The following is a 7,580-nucleotide window of genomic DNA, read 5'->3' as shown; positions in this document are numbered from 1 at the left end:
ACAGTTTTGAAGCCAATAGTGAGGAGTTTTTGCTTGATGTCCTCCTTGATTGTCCACCTCCTCTGATTAGATTATAAACTCTGTGTGGACAGAAAATTTGTTTTGTATCTGTTGTACTCCCTTCAGTACTATTTGTTGAGCTCAATAAATGCCATCACTCTAATATCATTACTGCTACTACTCTTACAAGGTTCCTAAAGATAGATACTGTGGGATTTTTCATTGTTGTTTTCATGGTATTTGTTAAGCATTTATTGTGTGCCAGGCACTGGACTAAGCCCTGGGGTAGATTCAAGCTAATCAGGTTGGACACAGTCCCTGTCCCACCCAGGGCTCATAGTCTTACTCCCCATTTTACAAATGAGGTAACTGAGGCATAGAGAAATTAAGTGATTTACCAAAGATCACAGAACAAATGGCAGAGCCCAATATCCTTTTGACTTCCAGGCCCGTACTTTATCCACTAGGCCATACTGCTTTGATTGGCAGGTGATCGAGGGAATCCTTTGATTAGTTAGGGTACTTATTAAGCACTTACTCTGTGCCAAGCACTGTGTTGAGCACTGCGCTAGAGATAATATAATTAACTTAGACATGGTCCTGTCCCACCCTGGGCTTTCAGTCAAACTAAGAAGCATGGAGAACCCCATTCTACAGTGTTTCAGTTAATCAATCAGTGGTATTTATTGAGCATTAATCATGTGCAGAACACAATATTGAGTGCTTGGGAGAATACAATATGAGTTGGTAGACAAGATCCCTCCCCTCAAGAAGCTTACCATATAATGGGGGAGGGAAAGAAGGCATTAAAATAAATTACAGTTAGGAGAAATGGCCCAGTTTAAGGTTATGTACATGAGTACTATGAGATTGGTCGTGAGGTGAGTTTTAAAATGCTTAAATTTGAAGCAACTTGCCTTAGTGGCAAGAGCACGATCTTGGGAGTCAGAAGTCATGGGTTCTAATCCCTGCTCTGGCCCTTGTCAGCTGTGTGACTTTGAGCAAGTCACTTAACTTCTCTATGCCTCAGTGATCTGAGCTGTAAAATGGGGGTTAAGATTGTGAGCCCCACGTGGGACAACCAGATTACCTTGTATCTGCCTCAGAGTTTAGAACAGTGGTTGACACATCATAAATGTTTAACGATTATTATTAAGGTGTTCAGACTCAAGTGCCTAGGTGACACTGAAGGGAGGGAGAATAGGGTGAAGGAAATGAGGTACATAGGGGAAGGCCTCTTGGAAGATTTCAGTATGATCTTCCCAAACTTCATTCTCTGTTTTGTTTTTCTCTTAAAATAACAGAGTGGAGAAAGGTAAAGCAAATTTGAGGCTCTGCACTATGTACACTTCATTTCATTTATTAATTCTAATAGAATTATTTGAAATTCAAAAAAAAAATATTGGTGCATACTTTGTTTTAAGAACCTTGACAATGCAATTTAAAATCATAATGAATAGCAAGTATTTATTCGCATCGACTATTCCCTTGTTTAGGAAGGCAATAAATGGAATTTTGGTTAAAATGTGGTTGGCATTGATGACTTCCAAAATTGAAGGAATTTTTATTTTTTTTTGCCTAAAGAAGAAAACAGGTTAATAAATACTACTAAGGTTGAGTTTTATTGGCCTTTTTTGTCATTCAACTCCAGAGGGAATTACAGCGAGAAACAGTCGCCCTTGTTAACCTGTGAACATTTTTCACTCAGTTAGGTCATTGACTCTGGCTCTGAGGTTCAATTTCCCTTTCATTCATTAAGCACATTGGGAAACGGAGTTCCTAACCCTTTCCAGTCTAAATGTGGAACAATCAGATACCAAGGTACTGGGACCTCTAGGTTTCGCTGTGATCTCTCAGTGACGCAAGTTTTTAACAATTGAAGGATATTAACTCAAAAAGTTGTTTTCTAATTGGAGGAGCTCAGGGGATTTCAAATAAATGAACTCGTATCAACTGGAAGCTGGTCCATATGTCTTTCCAATTATTTTTGGTCAAATCAGGGGATAGGGCACTGCTAATCTCAGAAAGCAGATTCCAGAAGCTCTGATCGGAAATATTTGAGGCCAGAGGCAGCTCCGTGAAACAGAAGGGAAGATCCATAGAGAAAGAAAAAAAAAGGTGCACAAAACTGTTTGGGTAGTTCCAGGATGTTGTCCCACAAATCAATTTACTCGATGGCATAACACGTCCCAAACAACGTCTATTCTATTTTTAAAGGAACGGGACCATTGTTATTAACCCATTAAATTATGTTTAGCGTCTCTGATTATTATTTCCGCTTCTGTGAAGGGCTTTTATTGTTTATCTCCCCCGATCTTCTCTTTGATGCAAATGTCTTGATTATGACCGTGGACTCATTTCTCATCTGACAGGATGTGAAGATGATAGAAACTAGGCATAAAACGGCTTTGGTCTCTCCTTCCCTCCACACCTCTTATCAGAATCCCTGACACTTTTAAGAGGAAGGATAATGAATCCTTGAAACTGCCAAATATCAGTGAGTGTTAATAGAATGTTACTGCTATTGTCATGAGTGAAGAGCAGGTCTAGGATTAAAAAGGCAAAAGAGCCATGGGAGCCCTTTACCCTATAATCCTACTGAAAAAGTCGTTGAGCGGTGATGATCGGAGGTGGAGTGTGCAGAAGCAGTAGGGAAATCCTCCTAAAATGTGATCCAATCCTCCATTAATTAAGCTTCAGTTGCTGCATCATCTAAAACGGCAATTACCCTAATAGGGGAAAGGCTGTGGGAGTTTTCTCAACTGCAAATGGATCTACAAATCAAGCAGCATGGCCTAATGGAAAGAACACCATCCCGGGAGTCAGAGGACCTGCGTTCTAATCCCCACTCTCCCTGGAGTGTGACCCTGGGCAAGTTATTTAACTTCTTTGTGCCTCAGTTTCCTCCTGTCATAGTGGATGCAACACAGGCCTGGGAGTGAGAAGGTCATGAGTGCTAATCCCATCTCTTCCAAAGTCTGCTTTGTGACCTTGGGCAAGTCACTTTACTTCTCTGGGCCTCAGTTACCTCATCTGGAAAATGGGGATTGAGATGGTGAGTCTCACTTGGGACAGGGACTGTGTCTAACCCAATTTGCTTGTATCCACCCCAGTACTTATTACAGTGCCTGCCATATAATAAGCATTTAACAAATACCATGATTGATTAATTAATTAATCAAAATGGGGATTAAGACATGTGGGACAGGGACTGTGTCCAACCCAATTATCTTGTATCTACCCCAGGGCACCTAGCACAGTGCCTATTACACTGTACCACTATTATTATTCTTTTTATTACTATTAATAATAATGATAATAATCAATCAATGGTATTGAGTGCTCACTGTAGGTAGAGCACTTCCCTAAGTGTTTGAGAGCCTGGGCCTGTGAGTCAGAAGGTGATAGGTTCTCATCCTGGCTCCACCACGTTTCTGCTGTGTGACTTTGGGTAAATTATTATTATTCTCTGTGCCTCAGTTACCTTATCTGAAAATAAGGATTGAGACTGTGGGAAAGGGATGGGGTCCAACCCAATTTACTTATATCCACCCAGGGTTTAGTACAGTGCCTGGCAAATAGTAAGTGCTTAACAAATACCATAATTATTAATTATTATTAATTTTTATTATTGATAATAATAATGATCAATCAGTGGTGCTTATGGAACACTCACTTTATGGAGAGCACTGCCGTTAAGTGCCTGACTTAGCGGAAAGAGCCCAGGTTTGGGAGTCAGAGGTCGAGAGTTCTAATCCCAGCTCTATCACTTGTCAGCTGTGTGACTTTGTGCAGGTCACTTCACTTCTCTGGGCCTCGATTACCTCATCTGTAAAATGAGGACTAAGACTGGGAGCCCCACGTGGGACAACCTGATAACCTTGTATCTATCCCAGCGCTTAGAACAGTGCTTGGCACATAGTGAGGGCTTAACAAATACCATCATCATTATTATTATTATAATGCAGTAGGGCCGGTAAGCATGATCTCCTTCCACAAAAGTTCTGATAGGAGGGAGTTCAAATTGTCTCCCCTTCCTCCTTGAGAATTGCAAAGCCCTAGAATGAATCTGGAAGCCATGTTGTCTCTTTTCTCTCCTGAATAGAAATTTTCAGATTTGGCAGAGAGCTGGGATCACTTCCGGGACTTCGGCATCTAAGGTGGTAATCAATCAGTCAATCAGTGATATTTGTCGAGAGCTTGCTGGGTGCAGAGCACTGTACTGAGTGCTTGGGAGAGTCCAATACAACGACATTAGCAGACAAGTTCCTTGAGCAAAACAATGGATCAACTAGAATCTCCTTGAAACAATTACATTTCAGCCAGTCAGCATTTATCGGGTATGCAGTGGGGTAGGAGGGAGTTCCAAAAAAATGTCTTCAAGAGTCTCACAGATGCTGACTTCAGAAGCTTGCAGGGAAAACTCAGACAAAGGGAATAAAATGTCTAGTGAGGGGATGGATCTGTCAATCAGTAGTACTTCTGCACATTTCCTCTTTGCAGAACACTGGACGAGGCACTTTGGATAGTATAAATATATTTTCTCTAGGAGGTGACAGTTTACTGTGTGAAGAACACTATAGTAGGTACTTTGTAGAGTGCAGTAGTTAGCAATGATAATAATCATTATGGTACTGATTAAGCACCTACTACGTGCCAGCCACTGTACTAAGCGCTGGGGTGGATACGAGCAAATCGGGTGAGACACAGTCCCTGTCCCAAGTGGGGCTCACTGTCTCGATCCCCGTTTTACAGATGAGGGAACTGAGGCACAGAGAAGTGAAGCGACTTGCCCAAAGTCACACAGCGGACAAGCTGGGGGGAGCTGGGAACAGAACCCATAAACCATGATCTTCTGACCCCCAGGCCCTTGCTCTCTTCACTACACCATGCTACATCTCTAGACGCATTCCCTTCCCTCAAGGCATTTGCAATAAAGCGGGATGGGTATTTAATGAGTCTTAGGACAGAGGCTGGAAAATAACCTGGAGAGAACTAACAACTGAAAATTAATATCTGGGAGTCGATCCTCAAAGGACTTCCATGTATTTTCTAATGTCCTCCTAGCACTGCACAGCACCATTTACCAAACAACCCCTTCCCCTAGATGTTAAATCATTCTTCAGCTCACAGATCACCCACTCGACAAACCATCTGGACCCTTCATGTGTCACTTGCCAAAATCCTCCCCCTACATAAACATGTCCTGACCCACCTCCAAGTCAGTCTTTCCTCCCACACTCCCCTGCTCCAGGCCCTTATTTCCAGCTGTCAAATCCACCTCCTCCTCCCCTGAGAAAAAAGTTCTGAACAAACCTCTCCCTGCTGCCAATCACTCCCTAAAGTGAAAATGACCTTAACTCAATTCTCTCTCCCCACTGCCAGGGACTCCCGCCCACTCTCATCTGAAAAACCAAACGAGGCTTCTGTGAAATGACCCTTTTCCCATTTGACCAACTTCTCCCATCACCCAAAAAGCCCAAGGTCCGAGTTCTAGGCCAGAGAGATCGGCCTTTGGCCTCTCTTCCACTGTCAACCAACTTTGTACGCACATCCAAAACAAATGTGGGCGTATGCGTGCAGACACACACACACACATCCTGCTCCACCAAAATCTCATGCTTTTGTTCAATTTCAGTTCACTCCAGTCCATGTACCTTCAGTTATTCAGAAGTATTGTGGCCTGGTGGCAAGAGCTCAGTTGCCTCATCTGTAAAATAGAGACTAAATCCTACTTTCTCATGTGGGACAAGGGCTGTATCTGGTCTGGTTATCTTTTATCTATTGCAGAACTTAGTACGATACTTGACGCACTGTGAGTGCCTAACATTTCATCATTAATATTGCTCTTATTATTATTTTTATTTTTATCATTTTCCATTGATGTGGTACTGAGAAGTGTTATAAAATATAAATGACTTGGAAGGTCTCTTCATATTTGCTCTATTAATTTAGAGAAATATAAAAAGAACTGAGTTTGGGATGACAAGGTGGCAGCTGTGGAGAGCTGGGCAAAAGAAAATAAACTCAAATTAAAGAGAACAATAGATAGGTATGGAATATCTGAATCCAAATGTGAATTCTAACTCCTCCATGTCGTATGGAGGAGTAGTCTCCACGTAATCTCTTCTTTGACTAAAAAATAGGTGTTTATTTTTAATAGTAGACCTGTTGAGGGGGCAGTAATTTAGTTAATATCTTCCCAATCAATTAATGCAAGGTAATTAAAATATTAATCTATCATAAGAAACACAAATTTCTCTTTTAGTCTGTTTTGGGGTATAGAAATCATGTGTCATCAGCAGTCTTTGGGAATTGGACTTGGTATTTTGTGATTAACTGTTCTAATCTAAGTTTCATGCAGTCTTTGGATGGAGAGGCCCTTCTGCAGAGGCACAAAAGAAGTCAGGAAGGTTAATGATGCCTTGTTGTTGTTATGCTGTAGTGTCTGACCCATAACGACTCCCTGGACACAACTCTCCCAGAACACCCCATCTCCATATGCAATCATTCTGGTAGTGGATCCAAAGAGTTTTCTTGGTAAAAATATGGAAGTGGTTTACCATTGCCTCCTTCCGCTCAGCAAACTCGAGACTCCTCCCTCGACTTTCTCCCATGCCGCTGCTGCCCAGCACAAGGGAGTTTCGACCTGTAGCAGATGGCCTTCCACTCGCTAGCCACTGACCAAGCTAGAAATGGGATGGTCAGGCCTCTGCTTGACTCTCCCTGTCGCAGTCGAGACTGGTAGAGGACTGGAAACTCTCCAGATGCGACCCTGAGAGGTAAATGATGCCTTAGCATGATGCAAAGACCATGCAGTGGATAAAGCACAGGTGTAGGAGTCAGAAGGATCTGTGTTCTAAAAGCTGCTCTGCCACTTGTCTGCTGTGTGACCTAGGGCAAGTCACTTCACTTCTCTGTGTCTCAGTTACCTCATTTGTAAAATGGGGATTAAGATGGTGAGCTCTTTGTAGGACAGGGACTGTGTACAACCTGATTATCTACCCCAGCCCTTAGGAGCCATGGGGATTAAGACTGTGAGTCCTGTGTGGGACAGAGACTGTGTCCAACCCGATTATCTTGTACCTACCCCAGCACTTAGAACAGTACCTAGCAATAGAAAGCACTTAACAAATACCATTACTAATTAATTAATTAAATTACAGATATGCACATAAGTGCTGCGGGACTGGGAGGTGGGGGAGATGAACAAGGGGAACAAGTCAGAGTGACACAGAAGGGAGTGGGACAAGAGGAAAGGAGGGTTTAGGGAAGGGAGAGTTCCAGGCAGGGAACGTAGGTGTGGCTGAAAGGATTAATACACGTCAGTGAGAATCTATTTCACTTCTCGAGCCTGACTATATTGATGTACTTGACATCAGCTAGACCTCTTAAGGTTTTTGGGACTGCCTCTTGAAATCTCGGCCTTTCGGGAGCCTCTCCTCAGAGAGATTCACACCGCTCCTGATGGCTGCTCGTTGTTTCGCAGTGGGATGCACTTCACTCTCTGTTTGCCTACGTCCCTTTTCTGCCCCCTCTAGAGTTGCCACTGGGGAATCCTGCTGCCGTGTTGGGATGAG

The 7,580-nt window shown here is 42.7% G+C and overlaps 1 non-coding gene across 1 annotated transcript; it reads right to left on the bottom strand.

Annotated features, from left to right (window-relative positions):
* Positions 1-6,647: 6,647 nt before the first annotated feature.
* Positions 6,648-6,785, bottom strand: LOC114813993. The gene has a single exon (XR_003761737.1). It is a non-coding gene; the product is annotated as a small nucleolar RNA SNORA7 (small nucleolar RNA).
* Positions 6,786-7,580: the final 795 nt, after the last annotated feature.

The sequence above is a fragment of the Ornithorhynchus anatinus genome, chromosome 8 (assembly GCF_004115215.2).
Source record: "Ornithorhynchus anatinus isolate Pmale09 chromosome 8, mOrnAna1.pri.v4, whole genome shotgun sequence".
Taxonomy (NCBI): domain Eukaryota; kingdom Metazoa; phylum Chordata; class Mammalia; order Monotremata; family Ornithorhynchidae; genus Ornithorhynchus; species Ornithorhynchus anatinus.
This window is presented reverse-complemented; position numbering and strand designations above follow the sequence as displayed.